We start from the raw sequence: 19,376 nt of genomic DNA on the forward strand, positions 1-19,376 counted from the left end.
AGTTCTTACTGAAATTTCTACAAAATCTTGAGAGCCATCTCCTGATTATCTCCCGAATCCTGAGAGCCATCTCCCGACTTTCTCCCGAAAACTGTCAAGATTCTACAGATTTTTTGAAAACATAAGTGGAAACACTGCGAATGCTGTGAATTAGAAGAAGAAGAAGAAAAATCACACCCAATTTTCAATAAATTACAGTTAACATATCTAAGCATAAAAACACTTCTTGAAGCAAGCTTATCAACTGAGTACATTTAATCAATTAATTCAGAAAATTTCGCAATTGGGAAAGCTGGAGGCTTATAAAATAAACAAAAAGTGTCACAACTTACTGTATCACATGACAGGTCAACAATCAAAGCATACACACTTCTATTATTTACGACTGGATCAAAAATCTTCTCAAGATCTGAACGTCTCACAACATTAAGATTACTTCTGACAAAATGGGATATACCACCAGAGCACTTAGTTAGAGATCTAGTTGAGTGGTAAGCATTAAAATCTGGTATGTCATATACAGACATATCATCACTTGAAGACAGCCAGGTCTCTGTGAGACCTACTACATCATAAGGGCAGTTGATACCACCAATATATTGCAGAACATTATCCCAGTTGTACCTTAAACCTTGCACATTCCAAGTAAACAGATTAAAGTTTTTAACAGAAGACATTGAGGGCAGCACTTTTTCAAAGTAATGTTCATAAGAATGGTAACAACAATCAGACTGATGAAGAGATTTTAACAGAGAATCATTTTCACTATCATCACTAGAAACAAAAGGTGAATCAAAACACACTGAATCTAGAAGAGAAAGTTTAATTAGGAAACAAAAATAATCTTGAGTATCATCCATTTTCATTAGATGCAGTTTATAATTTGACTTATATTAGATATTTATCAATTTATACTTTGGAATGAATCCCCCCCCCCCAAAAAAAAAATATCATATCCAAAAGAGCAGCCAAAAGCAATAAAAAAGCAGCAGTTCAGGGCCTTAGTCTACATGACATATATTCTATAAAAAAGCCAAAACAGAACTTTAAAATGCATTTTTTTAAATTGTTATTAAGAACCTGTTTTTAATACAAGATATCTTTTCAAGAATCCAAAAGTGCAAAAAAAAAAAAAAACAATCAATATCAAAGTCACCCATTTCTACTGTTTTAAAGGTGATAGGCAAAGGGCATTATAAAAAAATTAAGCTTCTAAGTTCAAAGCTATATTCAAAGTTTTCTGATTAGCCTAATTTAATATTAAGATGGTCTGGCCTAAAAAATAAGACGCATCAATAGTCAGAATTCCATTGTGAATCCATATATAGCTAAATTTATCAAACCCCCCCCCCCCTCCCTCCCTCCATAATGGTGAAAAATATACCCTGAATTATAAATCAACACCATATTTTTGGTACATTGTGTAGACTGCAGTTTTCAACAAAATTTAGCATTTCAGCACAATTCAAAATAATGAGTACTGGCTAGGGAGAAAAATAGGTCATATGTAGCTGACTAATGATTGAAGCTGACTTAGGCTATATATTTCCATATTTGGGAGTGAGAGGGTGGGGGGGGGGGGGTAAAGCATAGGCTCGTGGTATCAACTTCAAAGTTTACTAACCATTATAATTTATTTATTATGAAGTAACTAAGTAAGAGTCTTTTCTTCAGGTTCATCACTAAACAAAATATAACCCAGTTATGCTGATGATTTGTATCTAGTAATTATGTCAGTGATTCCAATCCTCAAAATGTAAATGGGGCAAAAATAACTAGTTAGCCATGATAAAATAAAAAGTAGCAAAATAGAAATAAGAAGGTATTTTTCAAAGTCTAACTGAGGCAACTGCTCCCCCCTCACATAATTGCCACCCCAAAATTATGTGGCCTAATGCTGAATTAGAATAAACAGTGTACAATGACAAGTACAAACAATCCAATAATATATTGTTTATGATTCATAATACAATGATATATATTACACAATAACAATGACAGATAATGATCTAATAGTATTGCTTTATTTAGTCAACGTTTGTCATTCAGAGAAGCCATGACTCTCTAATTTTGTTCTTAATATAATTCCTGTTTTGTTCCATTAATTTTTTTTGGTACTGTTCTAATATATGGGCAACATGCAAGAATGCAACTTGAGAAAAGCCAAGAACAGATAACATTACCCAGTAATTTCCTTTCTTATGCTCTATAAACAAGGGTTTCTCACTCCAAGAACTATATTTAAGCTTTAGATTTTTGGGGTTTAGGAAGAAAAAATTTAACTAGGTTAGTTTAGGTTATGTATTTATTATATGCTATGCTTTACCCCCACCCCCTAATGTGCAAATAAACAGCCAAAAATTATTTATAAACTTTATATTTTTATCCTATTTTGTTTTATTTCACTAGCATTAACCAAACTTCACTTCTCGCATGTTCCCCAGATGTTAGAACAGTACCTTTTTTTCTTGCATTGCTTTAGTATAACAGTGGGACATCCTTTTCACTAGTATATACCCACAATTTTTTGAAGGCCTATAGGATATATATTCTGAAAATTCAATCCATTATTATTATTGTTGCTGGTTTACCTGTGAGTCCAGGCAATTTGATGTTCATATGTTAGTCCTAAAACTCAGCTGCACTCGCCTGAGACTATAGGCAGGCAGACCTTATGTCACTTGTTCACCTGCAAATCCAGGCAACTTGTTGGGTCAACCAATTTTGAATGAACTTTGTGTTAGTGTAACTGTCTGAGCTTATAAACTGGGTTGCCTGTCTAAGACTTTAGCTGGGTAGACCCTATGCCACTTGTTTGCACACAAGGCCTGGCAACTTTTCAGTCAACCAATTTTCAATAAATTCTGTTTTAGTGTTGGCTTATAAATTGGGTTTCTGACTGAGGACTGCAAGTCCAGGTGACTTAGTGGTTATGTTAATCCTAAAACTTGGTCAAAATGCCTTGGACTCTAGGCAGACAGGCCTACTTGGAAAGTCTACTTGAATTACAATAGAGATGACTAAGATTTTTGGGTTGACTCATAACAGACAATGTCTACAGAACTTGCTGATGAAGAAGCATCCTGAGCCTAATTTTCCTGGCCACATAAATTCTCAGGTAGGTTGACTAAGTTTTAGGATTGATATATGACCACCAAGTTGCCTGAACTGCAATTCGAACTATGAAAAGCCATCTGTATGACTTTGTTGTTTTCTCTATGTATCAGTGGGGTAATGTAATTTTTTTATATGACATTTTAGTGGATCATACATTAAATAAGAAAACCAAAAAGTATTCTGTATAACTTTATTCCTGTTTCTCTATAATAATTTGATGTTTAAAAAGTCATACAGAAGACCTTATATCATTGTCCATGTTTAAAGGAAACACAATATTGTCTATTGTTTTGCCTTTATAGTGCTTTGTATATAAGAGTAAATGACAATATTTGTGGCTTAGAGTATAAAAAACCAATGACTTTAATAGTCAAACAGTGCTCACCCAAGTAATTTGTATTTCTAATATAAAAAGCATAAAAGGTATATGCTACTATTATATAATAACTATGAGGTAGATTTAAATCAAAATATTCAAGCAAATCACACAGCCTACTATGTGTCTTACCTTAGCCTACATAAGTTAGGCTATCAGTGGAAGTCATCAGGTCTGCAAAACTACCAATAGGGTAGCCTATATATTGATACTTTCTTTTAGAATCATTAATGTTTACCTTTAATCTGCTTCATGGTTAAAAGATCCTGGAATGCCAAAAATCGTAGTAATATCAAGACTAGGCCTAGCTCTTTTCAAGAAGCATTCCTTAAAAGTATTTTTCAAAGAAAAGAGAGGTAAATTTCACCAAATCATATTATTGAGTTAGGAATGAAGTGAATACACCATTCAATGCCTTTTTTTTATGCTGATTACAAATATAATAATCATTTCTATCGGAAATGAATTTCAGCCCCCCTTATATATGCCAATTCAGGGTATATATTTCTACATTAGGGGTTATTGCAAATTTTGTTTCTGATGTAAATGGGAGGTAAGTTTAAACTTTACAATCCCCCCTTCCCTTAATGTAGAAATATATACCCTGAATTGGCATATATAGGAGGGGGGTTGAAATTCATTTCCGATAGAAATGATTACTATATTCGTAATCAGCACAAAAAAAGGCATCGAGTGGTATATTCACTTTATGTGTAAGTCAATAATATGATTTGGTAGAAATTTAGCTAAAGAGCTTTGCTGAACTAGGTTCTGATTTCTGTTTCACTCGAACATACAAGAAAACAACACTTTCTAAGGCTATATGCTGATTTATTTATTTTTTGGTCATTTTCTGCTGTTTAACAGCACACGTTCTCACGAACTTTCCTATTGGAATGCATCATGTAAACTGGCGATCTTTCTCCTTAAAAAATGAATTATCGGTTTTTCACACTAATTTAAGACGTATATGGCTGTGTAAGTTTGCACTTGACCAATTTAATGAATTAGTTTTCATTTTAGGTGTCCTTGATACTTTAAGTTTAGTCCTACTCATTAACGGCTACCAGCCTGAAAAAACTTGCCTTATTTTGAACTAAAAGGGAAATAACCCCCTAGAAGTCATATAATCTTAATGAAAATCACACCATCAGATTCAGCGTACCAGAAAACCCTATTATCACGGATCACGGATGCGTGTTTGTTTGTTTTTTTTTCTCCTAGGGGTAATCACATCGACCCAGTGGTCCTAGAATATCGTGAGACGGCTCATTCGAACAGAAATTAAAAAAATAAAACTCAAATATAATTCTCAAATTTGGAAAGCCTTATTTTCCAAGGGGGGTGGGGGAGTTTTCCCCTGGGGGTATTATCCGCGGGGGTTAAATGCCAGCCACCTAAGGAATACCCATTTTAGATACCAGAGGGTCATCGAATTTGATACTAAAAAAAATAAACAAATAAACACGCGCCAGGGATTTTTTGTCTGGGGAAAAAACAGAATTCCATATTTTTGGCGATAGGAGCTTGAAACCTCTACTGTAGATTGTTGCTGAATCTGATAGTATGATTTTAATTAAGATTGCTTGACCTTTTTGGGTGTTCTTCCCTTATTTTCGAAGATCAAGCAAATTTTCTCAGGTTCGTAGGTTTTTATGGGTAACAATAAACTTCACATTTAGATTGAGTATAAAAAGCCAGTTTTTTTATTTATCAATTGTTATCCAAATTCTGTTTTTTAGAGTTTCGGTTACTGTTGGGTCGAATCGCTCTTGAGATATGATAAAATATATTTTTCAACAAAAAAAACCAAAAACGAAATTACACAATCACAGATCCTCACAAAGAATTCATGGTCCGTAAAGGAGGGGTTACTTACAGTTACCATAAACTGTTTGAAAATGACAAATTCCATGTTTTAGAAAATAATCTAATGTGCTGAATCTGATGATGTAGTTTTCATTAAAATCAATTGCCTTGGTTTTTTTTCCATCTTTATCAAAAATCAGCAAAATTTCTAAGGTGCGTTAAACTTCGGTGTTAAAAACTATTTTTTTTATGTACCAATTGCTATACAAATTTTGTTCTTAAAGGTATAGTTACTATTTTTTACTCGCTCCTTAGTTGCAGTTCCTTATCACGAACTTCTACTTTTGGTTCAGAATTAATATATTTTGAAATTATTTTTATTATGATAAAAAATAAGCAAAATTTCGAATAGAGCGTGGCAATCATGGTCCTTTAGTCACCCTAGACGAGCGCATAGTGACTAGACTTCCATCCTATGCTCTTCTGGACTTAAGTCCTGATGTTTGAGGGTTTGTTCTTCTGGGTTGAAGTTCTTTTATCGCCAATCTCTAATCTCGGTTTGGGCTAGGGGCAGGGCCGTATTAAGGATTTATTCCGGGGAAGGGGGGTTACACTAGAATCTATTTTTCGGGGGGAAGGTTTCAAAAAAACTATAAAAACGAATCAAAAATTTGTTTATATTAATTTTGTTACGTTTTTTACGAGTTGGAGAAACATTTCGGGGGTGGGGGTCTAATCCCCTACGCCACCTGGATACAGCCTTGGCTATGGGTCAGTGGCGTGACTCTAAAAGCTCAGCCACTGGTATAGATGTAATGGACCTTTGAGATCTGAAAATCTATCAAGTTGCGCCCAGTCCATCACAAATTATAATTATTAATTATCATGGCCCCTCTCTTAACATATTAATCACTGCTGTATTGGGCCTTGACCTATTAACTAGGAGTGACTTTAGCTCTTTTTTTTCAGGCTTGGCGTCCACTACGACTAAGAAAGATGCGGCAATTCCAAGAATCGTAGAAGGAAGAAATGACTTTTTCAGATTTTAGTTGATGAATATATCAAAAAAAGGTATTAATCAAAATATAGCTTAGATTTAATTTTTCTTTCTTTTTTTCAAAACAAATTGCAATACAGGGTAGTTTTTAAAATCCCTCTCAAGATTGGCCTCCTTCGCGTAGGACAGTGATTGGCTGATTAAATACTGCCCCACATTCTATCAGTAGTAAGGGTGCAAGTATGTGCAAGATTGGCTGCCACAACTTTGTCAAAGCTTTTTTTCCAACAAGAGGGCTCAGCATAATACAACAAGTGAAATTTTCTGATTCTATTGAAAAATCTGTTATTTTTTACATTAACATCTATTAAAGCATCGATGAAAACGTGGCTTTGAGGCAATTAGATACCCGAAAAATCATTTTGCAAGCCTCGGCATCGGCTGATCGTCTTAAAGACAAGAAGTCCCTTACCGAATCTTCCAATTACTATAGGGAAATCCCAAAAGTGCTACATTACCCAAATGACATTGCCCTAAAATAATGGTAAAAATTGATAGTTTCTTGAATCTGTCAACAGTTCGAAAAGCTAAAGGGAGGCTAGTTTAAAATAAAGAAAGAATAATCTTTTACTAATTGTTAAGCAAAGCACTGGCTATTCACTGTGCCTACAGCATAAATAATACGCCTCTGAGTGTGCGATGTTTTCAACCAAAGAGAACTCTCAGAGGTATCAAACTTCTAAGATGTTATTTCCTTTTAACAAATTTTTAATATTTTCCTTGCTGGTATACTTGTAATTGAACATTTTTAGGGACTGCTTTTTCGTTTTCTCGTTTTCATTTTTTTGTTTAAAAAGAAGATTTGGCTCAGTGTAATCGAAAAAAACAAGTTTGCGCTTTCTAATGAAGTAAGTTTCATTAAATCTGAATATCTCTTTCTCGGGCATAAAATTGGAGGAGTTAAATGGTTTTTCTAAGATTTCTATGGAAGTAGGTCTGCTTTTAGTTTTCTGTTGTTCGATCAGATTCCCTTAGCCAAGCTCTACAAGCTATGGCAAGACTGTCGAATCAATTCTAAATAATTTGACAGTACAAACTGAAAAGTTTATAATGAAGTATATAGGGCTATTTTTTAGGGTACCACATCGCTTTAAAGGACTGAGATGATGACAATTTTATTACGAAAATTTGAATTTCCTTGCTCTTCCTAATTGGGGAATTCAAACTTCTCGTTTACAGCTTTAGACAATGGATATTGTGTATGGTTTATATTTTTAAGTTTGACGTCATCTCTAAGGGGTTTTAGATTTTTTTCCCAATTTTCAAAAATTATTTTTATTGTTAAAAATTGCTAATCAGTTGATTCAGGATATATATCACAATTTTTGATTCAGTGCCAATGCGTAGCATGTGTATAAAAACAGACTAAAAGAAAAAAAGTAATTACTAAGGGCTCTAATTTGCTATTTTCCAGCCTGCACCTAACACTGTAACAATGTTATTGAAAACACTGTTATGAGTTGAATTGTACCTGAAACCCACTTAGCTCCTATTTGCTCTAATCATGGCAATTCTCACCACCATTCAACTCAATAGCTCCAGTCCCTTTAAGTCAGTCCAATTTAGTTTTTCCTCATTTTCTCCTCATTCCCCCACCCCAAGAGATATATTAAAATAAATAAATAAATCATGCGACCCCCAAAGAGGGGTAAGGTTACAATCTCAAATAAATGGGGTCGTGGTCAGTCAAAAAAAATCCTAACATACAAAAGAATTTTTATTTATTTATTAACAGCTTCAATGTAATATAATAGAGAAATGAAGACAAATGTAAACCAAAATTGTTATTTATTTAAAATATGAAACTATCTACTTAAAAAAAACTATCTACTATTATACTTCTATATGTAAATTTAAATTTTCCCATGTATATTTTTTGTTCTAAATTTAAATTCTACTGATTTTTGTTGTTGATAAATTACTGAGGCAGTGGACCTTTGTAAATTATCTTTATGAATACACCAGAATGCAAAAAAACGTAACCCTGCAAAGTAGCTCTACATCCCTAAATCCAAAAAAGCAAGATATCAAGCTCATGGGCTTCATCTATATTTGAATACCTCAGGTTGTTTTTTCAAATGTAAATGTCATGTAGTTAATTACAACTTCACATGAGCTATACGAGGGCAAGGAAGTTAAGTTGTAACGGTGTAAATAGACTCAGTATATTAAAAACTAATAAGCTATAATTGTTTTATTCCACCAAAGTTGCACAGTTCCACTAAAGATTATTTAACAGATGAAAAAAAATAAAAGCTTATTTACTTATTGGGTCTCAGTGATTGAACTATAGTTAAGTCTGTAAATTCCAGTTTCAGGGTTATTGGTGTATGTGATTAATTTTGAATGTTTTTCCACTAAAATTAAAGTTTAAACTAAAAAATTAAAACCAGGAGAAATTCCTTTGCCAAAAAGTCGAGACTAAAAACCAATATTACAGATGTATTGTTGTATTAACTAATTTTGTTTGTTTTTGAAAGCTGAAAAGTAAAGTCCAAATAAGATGAAAAACTATACTATCTTTGCGCTGTCAAGTTAATTAAGATTATTAGCCGAAATGAGTGTATGCTTGTGTTAAGCCAAGAAGTGGAGACAATAACTAGCCTCAGGGTAAAATTATTCTTAGGAGTTTCTTGCTATTTTTTGAAATTCCAACAGATTTCTTTTCGTAATAAAATGTGCTATGTGCCATTAATCCTCTCCACAGTGTTGCAGTAACCTGCTACTTCTGCTAGTGTGCCCACAGCTTATGAAACTTACTAGGGATTGGGAGGAAGAATTTACAGAACTCAGGCTTAAGGTTTTCAACTATGGAAATTATGATGGTACCCTTTTCATGCTTCCTAGCCTCTCCAGTCCAAATAAGGCCCATATGGCTCTTAATGGTGGCTTTATCGAGACGAATCTATAAAAAAACATTTATATGTAAAAACTATCTTTTAAACAAGGCCTTAAACAGCTCTTTATGATGCCTTTGTAGCCTGCTAGTTTTGTTTGCCAGCCGACAATTTATGAAAAATATTTAGTGGGCTGGGAAAGGGAATATATTACAGGAGAGGAGAGATTTCAAACCTTAGGTTCTGGGTTTTGACCATGGAGGTTATGATGGTACATTTTTCATTCTTTTATGCCTTTCCATTCTAAAAATAACATCCTAAGGTGCTATGTAACACTTCATGGTGGTGTCATAAAATTGGATTTATAAAAAAAGAACTTGACTTACTTACTTGACTTAAGTCCCATCCGTCCTCAAAGGTCGTTTTGGGGCCTCTTCATTCACTATGCTATTGATGTGGCGTCTGTATGAGCATCTATCTTCAGTCAGGCGTAGAAGTTGCGGCAGGTTGAGTGCAGAGAAGTTGTCTTTCCATCTCTTAGGGGGCCGACCTCTGGGACGAGAACCATGCACGCGACCGTCGAAGACTATTTTTGGCAGACGAGAATTTTCCATACGCTGGATGTGGCCTAGCCACCTAAGTTGTTGCAGTTTTATTTTATCAAGTATAGTGTGTTTGATCTTGAGGCTTTCAAACAACCTAATATTAAAGATCCTGTCCAGGTCTGTAATGCCAGCAATACGGCGGAGTGACTTTGTTTCAAATGCGGATAGGCGACGTTGGTCATCTGTTTTGAGGGTCCATGATTCACAGGCATACATGGCAATGGGGATAATCAGTGTGTTAAAGAGTCTTGTTTTCAGCAGTGTCGACAAATTCTTGTTCTTCCAGATCGGATTCAAGGCTTTAATGATTGAGTTGGTAAGCGCCAGGCGCCTCAATATATTTCGAGTGGTTGTTATCGGACATTATAAGGCTACCAAGATAGGTAAAGTGTGCGACCCACTCTATATTGTCACCACCGAGCTGGAGGCTTAAGGTTTCTTGGTTTACCGACTTTCGTGAGCAGAGCATGGCTTTCGTCTTTGAGGAATTGATGGTCATTCCATAGGAGCTGGTGGTTGATTGGATGTTGTCGGCCTGGGACTGAAGATCCCCAAGATTCTCAGCTACTTGGTCTATGTCGTCTGCATAAGCTAATTTATCAATCGATATTCCCCCAATGTGGACACCTGACGAGTTGTCAAGGAGTGAGAAGACAGCGGTAAGGAACAGGTTAAACAGTTCCGGTGAAAGCAAGCAACCCTGCAGCACACCAGTCGATGTTTCAAAGCTATCGGAAAGGCCTTCTCCCGTCATGAAGCGGCTTCTGGATTTTAAGTACATATCTCTGATCAATGATACTAAGTTCTGTGGTATACCAAAATGGAGAAGAATTTGCCATAGACCTTCTCTCCATATGAGGTCGAAAGCCTGCTTAAAGTCAATGAAAAGGTGGAAAATACTATGTCCAAGTTCAAGATATTTTTCCATAATCTGACGTCCCGTAAATATCTGTTGACCTGTTTGGGCGGAAACCGGCCTGATATTCTGGAATCACAGTTGAAGATATAGCTCTTATACGCTCCAGCATTACTCTAGTGAGTATTTTAGCGGCGTGGCTCGTAAGGCTTATAGGCCTGTAGTTATCACAGATTGCTTTCGAGCCTTTCTTATGGATTGGAACTATCGTGGCTTCACACCATGAGGAGGGGAACTGACCTTCTTCCCAAGCAGCAGTAGCAATTTTTAGCTATAGGTCAACAAGGGGATCGCAATTTACTTTTAGTAATTCCGGTTGGATTCCATCTGGGCCTGCAGCTTTGTTTGTCCTTAAACCCTTGATAGCCGATTCTATCTCAGATCGAAGTGGGAGTGGGCTTGGGTCTGCGGTGATTGCGGGGAAGCTGTTAAGCACCGTTGGGTCTGGGAGGATCGTTGAGTTTAATTTGCTCTCAAGGTGTTCTTTCCATCTGGTTCGGATCCCGTCTGTAGTTTGGATCCGGTTACCATCTTCATCAAGGAAGGTACAGGCTTTCAGTCCCTTTTTTTGAATAGTTTCCTCACTCGCCTGTGCATGAAGTGGGAGTCACCTTTCTTGAATGCCATTTTGCATTACTCACATTGTTCTCTTACATAGAAGCGGTGAGCATAGCGAATGGCCTTCTCTACCATATGTTTCAATCATTTGTTCATATCCCGACTTTCTCTATCTAGTTTGATCGTGTGACTGCGTTTTTCCTCACATAAGGAGATTCTTTCATCCGTGATCCAAGGTTTATGGTCCGCCTTTTGGACTCCCAGGGTTGACTGGGCGACATCGCATATAACCTGCAAGCTACTCTTCACAAGATTATCGATGTCATCTTTTGATAGAGTTAGCAGGGATGTAGAGAGGAGTTCAGAAATTCTTTTGGAAAGAGTAGCGGTGTAATTTTGTCGAGTAGTTTGGTCTTTTAAGAGGTCTACTCTGAATCTGGGAGGCTTTCTGGAGAGTTTCGCGGCCGCGTTTAGAAGCAATTTAAAGGAAGTCAAAAAAAACGAGTGGTCGCTATAGAACTCGCCGCCACCCAAAGTGACTGTGTTTGTTATGGAAGATTTCCAGCGTCTAGATACGAGGATATAATCTATTAGATTCTGAGTCCTTCCATCTGGGGATGTCCAGGTTGTTTTGCGTCGGGCTCTGTGTTTGAAGAATGTGTTAGTGATAACAAGATCACTATCTCGGAAAAATTCCATTAGGCGCTCACCTCTCTTGTTCAGCTGGCCATGGCCAAATTTGCCCATCACGTCCTTGTTGCCAGATGGGTCATCACCGACAATGGCGTTGAAGTCCCCGATGACAAAGACTATATCTTTTTTTGGTACGGGGTCCACTAGACACTGAAGTTGGAGATAAAAGTTTTCAGATTCTTCATCATCTCTGCTAGAGTCGGGTGCATATACTTGGATGATTGTAAGATTCGCCGTTGAGCCTTTCAGGCGGATCATGATCAAACGTTCTGAGATGGGTGTTGCTGCGATTAGTGATCTCCTAGCCTTACTGGAGAGAAAGAAGCCCACTCCCTTTCGGCGTGTCCCATCAGTACGTCTTGATATTACAAGAGTAGCTTCATCAAGTTTTTCGTCACCAGTGACTGGGAGGTGGGTTTCGGATAAACCAACTAGGTGCTAATTGTAACGGTTTATCTCTCTCAGGAGGGGTTTCTTTTTCCTTGTTTTGCAAGCGTTCTGATATTAAGGGTACAAATTGATAAAGTCAATTTAAGTGATATACTGGCCTCCAGGGATGGAGTTGTCAAAGTTGAGGTATTCGCGCGATTAGCGGTCGTCGTACCGTCGGCTGCCCCGAACGCGGTAGATCTAAACGCATGGCCTTCGTCGGTTTCCCCGGACGCGGTAGCACTGGTTCTCACATTCATTTGTTTGCTCATTATCATCATAAAAGTGAAAAAAGGGGTTTCTTTGCTGGTGTCAGGACAGCGGCAAGCCACTCCTCTCTGTCCCTAGCAGGGGCCGACTATATCTCCTACCGATAATGCGCCCTTATGGCATCCTGCATCACCAACAATTTACCCATTGCTGGGGGAGTGGATTGTGACTAGCGGGACGTGTCCACGCGCCGGTGGGCCCAGCCCAGTGCACATCAGAGGGGCCATCCTTCTCCTCCACCTGTATTTATGTCCCTCTGGTGAGGGTGTTCCAGTTATATTTCAAGACCCCCAGGGACTGGGTCCCCCCTTGGTCCGCGCCTCCTCTCTCCATGGAGGTATCCTACATATCTGTAGGAAGTTCCCCTATCCGCCACCTGGGGACGCGCTGAGTGGCCTCCAGTACCAGGTACCAGGCTCCAGTATCAGGCAAAAAAAAAAAACATCAGGGTCACTCACAAAAAGAAAAATTATTTTCCTTGCTTTTCCTGGTCAAGACATGTAATTTTCCTGTAATAAGGGATTTTTGACAAGTATCAATCCAATGGTATACTTTTCTTTCCAATCCAGCACTATTTTCAAATGGTTTCAGGCTCTTTTTCAAAACCATTGTATGTTTGTTTTTAGAATAGTATTTTACTTTTAAGATTAGGCAAAATAATAGTTACCATTCCTGAATCAGGTACATATTGTCATTTTTCCTCACTAGGGAGTTGTTAAAATAATTTTTTGTTACTTTTGGCAGCTCTTTACTAGGTTGCAGCTATTGCTGCGACAATGATACCAGGGGAAACTGAATGGCATTTGTGAAATGTTTTAACACAAACCACAGCTAGTTAGACAACTTTCCAAATAGTAAAAATACTCAATCCTGTACGTTTACCCATGTGCTTTTAAACCTGTTCTTAAGAATTTTCAAGGGGTTAATAAACAGGTAAGCACATTAGCGTTGTTAATTGGGTCTCGGTCATGATTTTGCAGTCTCTTAAAAAATAATTTTTCATTTCTTGGAGTTGCTAATTACTAAATAAAGGAAAAAAATTCAAAATTGAAAGTTTTTTTTTAAATGCGAGAATATTATATTAATTTAACACTAGAAGCTACTAGCCAAAAACAAGTTTTCCCTGTCAGCCTGTAACTAATTATTGTCTTCTCACAAATAAAAGCATGGCAGCTTTCTGCTAGTAAGGAATATTGGATAATAAACTACAGCATCTTTCCTACCCACTTTAAAAATAATACCCTCTTATTTGGACTTGTCTACTTACCTCACCATACACATTATTCTGGTTCTCATTCCCCCTCTTAGAGTATTAGAAGCTTAATGGCATGGGTTTCATGGCTTTCGAGGCCACTCATTCTAGCTGAGCTTTAATAATTCACATGGTCTTTGCTGCCTGCACTGATTTTGGTGATTCTGCCAGTGTAGCCTGAATGCGGAAGATGATGTCAATTCCCAGACTCCTCACGGGTTACATTACCTTATATGAGGATTAGAATTGTGTAACCAACTGTTTCTTGTCTGATGAAGTATTGTCAAATCTAAAGATTTAGTGTACATTGGCCAGCAGATAAAATCAGAATTTGAGTTATTTGCTGTCACCTCAAAAGAATTATCAAGCCAGCTATTAATAATATATTTTCTACAGTGTGTTTTATTCAGTGATCAAGAAAGAAGACTAAAAAAAATAAAGAAAAAGTATTTGAACTAAGTAAAGGTAAGATAATAATAAACAGGAATTTAATTCTGAATATGATGTCTTTAAAACAAAAAAGGGACCTAACATCCCTAGCCCTTGGAATTTAAATCTCACCTACCCTGCCAAATTTTATAAATTATTATCTATGAAATTCATAATTTACCTGTATAATTCTTATTGCTACATAACTACTTTTACTGACCCAATGGTGGCACTGTGGAAAGATGTTTTGCTAAAAAAAAAAGAAGCAAGTGACTGATCCCTACTTTTGCACAGTTGGACAACAGGCTTTTTACTTGTCCCTGTAAAAAAGACCCCGTAACAATAATGTCAATTCAATATCTTATGCAGCTAAAATGACCCTGGAGAATAGTTATCCTTATCCCTTTATAATTACTTTTACTATATTAATTTATTAATTACAGGTTACAAATGGAACCCTGTCCATAAACCCTAAGCATTCAGTCAAAATTGATGTCGGAAGGATTATGCGAGAATAGCTGTTCAGGTCAACGATAAAGATGACACTGGCAGTTGGAACACTTTACATTTTGTCCCCTTTTTTCTTAAATTTTATTTTCACATGAAGTAATGTATTTTGAATAAACTTGTATAGTAAATAATTCAAATTATGGTTTATTAAGAACCAACCCTTAGAGAAATTATCTACCAGTTGCATTTATTTGGCAAAATCCCAAATTTCGGAGCTTAAAACTGCAGCCTTAAACATTTATTTAGAAATATATTTCCAATAGAGCACAGGAGGTTGGGTGGGTAGATGAGAAAAGCTTAATAAAATAAGAAAATTCCAGCACAGCGAATTCAAGAAAATTTAAGAGGGGGACAAGGACTTTCCTTTGGTTTCCTTTTTTTTATTTAGATACTTAAAATGTTATTTATCAAAACCAATTCACATCTTTGCTCAAATTATCTGAAGAACGTGAAAGAATTTTTCTAGAAAAACATGGAAGGGTCACAGTCCAAAATGCCTTTGATCCAGTTAAATATTTTGTCTCCTTCTGTTAAAAATATTATCATCTCTTGAACTGACATCATTGCTCATTGTCCTTTAAAGACTTATAAATTTTTTTTTGATAAACGTAAGGACAATTCATGAATCTTTTTTATTTGGTAAGGGTAAAAATACTATAATTTATTAAGGAAAAGTTTCACACTGGCTTTTAATGTTTCTAAGGGATGGGCATTAAGTTTTTAGGAGGCACTGTCCTTCATTCTGCCTCCAGGAACTGACAAAACAGAGGTGGATATTTCAGCCTTATATTTTTATAGCAAAGTGGCATAGTTTTCTTATAAATTAGTAACAAATGGTGTAGAGCATGCATCTGTTTTGTTAGAATCTTATGTAAAGCACATAAGCTTGCCAGGCAACACCAGATGATTAACATTGTTTTGTATGGCTGTTTTACACTAAAAATACCTAATCTAAACATCCCAATAAATTACTAAGGCTTAAATGGTTGCCAAAAAATAAGGTCAATGTTTTCAAACACAGTGAAATAGTGCTGAGCAGCTTGGCTATTTTTTCAATTATTTTATTTTGAATTAATAAAAAAACTTGTTTTTGGAAGTAAAACTGGACATATTAAAGAAAATGCAGCAAAACAATTGTCTACCTCTCTTGGGAAACTGAGTAACCTTCATAAAAAAGAGGAACAAATTCTTCTCCGACACATTAATTTCTATAAGGATATCAACGAAGCTCCTGCAAAATTATTATAATGTTTATGGAAATAAAAAAGTACAATGAAAGCTAAACTTTGGGAGATTTTGACATTAAACTAAGAACAACAGAGAATATCTATTTTCAAATCATTTTACAATTTTTTCTCCTGTCTTTTGAATCATGTAACGGCCTTGTTACATATTGTTACATATAAACTTACCATTATATTAAATCAGGTAAACTTTAAGCCTTTCACCCAATAAATATCAAACCCTATTTATGTGTTCGATCCTCAAGAATCTTTGGAAAAGTCTGGAAGTTCAAACAGAGATGTAAGACAAAAACCAGAAATACATATTTATATATTGAGAACTTTTCTTAGGATTGTGCCAAGTAGCTCATAGTGTCTGAGGAAAAATGAGCAAAATAATATAATTTTCTTCATATCAGACCCCTCAGGAAAACCCCTCATACATGCATGCAAATATAAATTGTCAGTTTATGACTAAAAATATATTAGTAATATACTACCTTATGAAAAAAGGGAGGTCACAGAAGCCAAACAATTTTCAGCCAAATACCTTGAAGCAAAGTTAGGTAAGGATTCAAAACAAAAAAATGAGGACAATTTCAAGGCTTCTCTACATCTAAACAGTGTGCTAGAAATATATATTCTCATTTAGTGCACGTTAGTCTCCTGCTTTATTTATTATGCCCCCAGTTTCAATGGTGCATTTTAAAATAGATAGATAAAGATATTTCCAATGGGGTTGGAAACTGTAAAATACTGTAAAATTAGGAAAAACCTTAATTTCCTAAATTATTGTGACATCTGTAGTTCACAAAGGTAATCCATATTAACAACCAGTTTAAATTCCATTCAAACTTTAGGAAGAATGTCCCTTATGCACACTGTGTGGTGCATAAGGGACATGTGGTCTGTGTGATCGTCGAAGAAACTTCAAAGGGGGCTCATTCGATTGGAAATCGAGAGTTCTAGTGCGCTTTTTAAGAGTCAAAAGTGATCGGAGGACAACTCTCCCCCCTAAGCCCTTTTTCCCCTATACATCTGATAAAAATTTGAGGTAGTCATTTTGTTAAAAATAGTTCAAAGATCATATAACAAAAACTCCCTTACGTATGGCCATTTTGTTAAAAATAGTTCCAAGGTCAGATAAGAAAAAACCCTGTTTCGACACATCCCCCCTCTCCCAGGGCCCGGGCAAGACGTTGTAAGTATTGTTTTGGGGGTATATATGGTTCTTGTGGAAGGTATGCTCGTATAAACTTTGGAGGGTTCATATGATTGGAAATTGAAAGTTCTTGTTCACTTTTTAAGAGTCAAAAGAGATTAGAGGGCAACTAGCTCCTCTCTCCACTCCCTATTATCCTCAAAACCCATCCAATAAGAACTTTGAGAGAGACATTTTTTCAAAATAGCTAAAAGGTATAATAACAAAAACTCCGGTTCTCGACACATCCCCCAGGGCCCGTGGGACAGCTACTGCAAGCTATGTCCAGGGGCTGTATATGGTTCTTATCAAAGGGATACTCGTATAAACTTCAGAGAGGATTCATTTGAATGGAAATTAAAAGTTGTAGTTCATTTTCGCAGAGTGAAAAACATCGGAGGGCAACTAGCCCCCCCCCCTACCCTCCACGCCCTTGGGTGTATCGGATGGATGAACCCATCCAAAAAAAAATTGAGGTAACCATTTTTTTAAAAATACTTCAACCATCAGATATTAAAACTCCAGGGTTGACAAAACCCCCCAGGGCCCAGAGACAGGCGTTGTAAGTTACACTCTGAGGATATATATGGTTCTTATAGAAGGGATACTCTAGTTCATTTTAAAGAGTCAAAAGAGACCGAAGCTTAATTATTCCCCACACGCCCTTTTTCCCCAAACCCATCTGACAAAAATTTTGAGATACCAATTTTGTTAAAAATAGTTCAAACATCCGATAATAAAAACTCCGATGTTGACACAAACCCATTTTTTTAATTTGATATTACTACTTTTATACCAATTTTGATACTTTGATGAATATATGATTTATTTTTTTTAAGTTTGATTTTGAAATAAGGAATTTTTAAAAACTTGAAATTTTTTGCAATCAAAAACGAACAAAAATTAATAAAAAAAAAATTTTGAAAAATAAGTTTTTCAAAGAAGAGTAAAGGCCATTTCAAACTTAAGCTCAGTAGATACAAATACCTTTTAAAATCCAAACTCAAAACGACCAGAAATTACTATTAAAAAATAAATGAAACCCCAAACGAACAGAAATTAAATAAACAATCATAGCAAAAACATAACAAGTAATAATATAAATCAATAAATAGATCTTAAGGTGATTAATGCTTAGATTGAATATGAAAATCAAGCTTAAAATGAAAAAAAGATTTTCCTATTGAAGTATAAATGAAACTTAAAACGAACAGAAATTAAATAAACTATCAATGCAAACGAACATACATTCTGTAAGAACTGTAAAATAAATTTGTAACATAATTCGTTTTCAGTTAAGCGCCAATGACGTAGTAGGCTTTTAGTTTTTTATATACAGTTAGGAAAGGAGGTAGTATCCAAAAACTTGTTTGTAGTGAAACTATACTCGTCCTTAACAACTTTAAAAAGAGCTAATAAATCAAACTGAATATTTGGAGCATAATATTAATTGCTGAAGGCTCATCAGTTCAAAATGTTACTATAATTTTAATATTTATTTTCAATATTAAGCACAAAAGAAAATATTTCTCATAAAATTGGTTTTCAGTAAAACGCCCATGACGCAGTAGGTTTTAGACTTTCACAGTGAGAGAAGGAGGTCATACCCAAACTCTTGTCTGTAGTGATTTTTTGTTTGTTTTAAGCTTGATTTGCATATTCAATTTAAGTTTCACTCGTTTGCAGATTTATTTATTAATTTACATTAATATCTATTGTATGTTTGCTTGCATTGATTGTTCATTTAATTTCTTTTCGTTTTAAGTTTCATTTATACTTCAATACGGAAATATTTTTTTCGTTTAAAGCTTGATTTTCATATTCAATCTTAGCATTACTCGCTTTAAGATCTATTTATTCATTTAGGCTATATTATTACTTGTTGTATGTTTTTGCTGTGATTGTTTATTTAATTTTTGTTCGTTTTGGGTTCCATTTATTCTTTAGTAGCAATTTCTGGTCTTTTTGAGTTTGAATTTTAAAATGTATTTGTATCTGCTGAGCTTAAGTTTAAAATGGCCTTTACTTTTCTTTGAAAACTTATTTTTCAGAAATTTTTTAAATCAATTTTGCAGAAAAATCGGCAGTGCCTAT

At 35.4% G+C, this 19,376-nt stretch overlaps 1 long non-coding RNA gene across 2 annotated transcripts; it reads left to right on the forward strand.

The window, feature by feature from the left end:
• Window positions 1–165: 165 nt before the first annotated feature.
• On the forward strand, window positions 166–15,009 carry LOC148945562 (uncharacterized). 2 transcript variants are annotated; one of them, XR_016142690.1, is made up of 3 exons: window positions 166–248; window positions 6,272–6,373; window positions 14,792–15,009. It is a non-coding gene; the product is annotated as an uncharacterized LOC148945562 (long non-coding RNA). The 2 variants fall into 2 exon arrangements; XR_016142691.1 differs by having other exon boundaries at window positions 172–491.
• Window positions 15,010–19,376: the final 4,367 nt, after the last annotated feature.

Source organism: Artemia sp. Qi Xiang Cuo, chromosome 13, assembly GCF_049724085.1.
Source record: "Artemia sp. Qi Xiang Cuo chromosome 13, ASM4972408v1, whole genome shotgun sequence".
NCBI classification, from domain to species: domain Eukaryota; kingdom Metazoa; phylum Arthropoda; class Branchiopoda; order Anostraca; family Artemiidae; genus Artemia; species Artemia sp. Qi Xiang Cuo.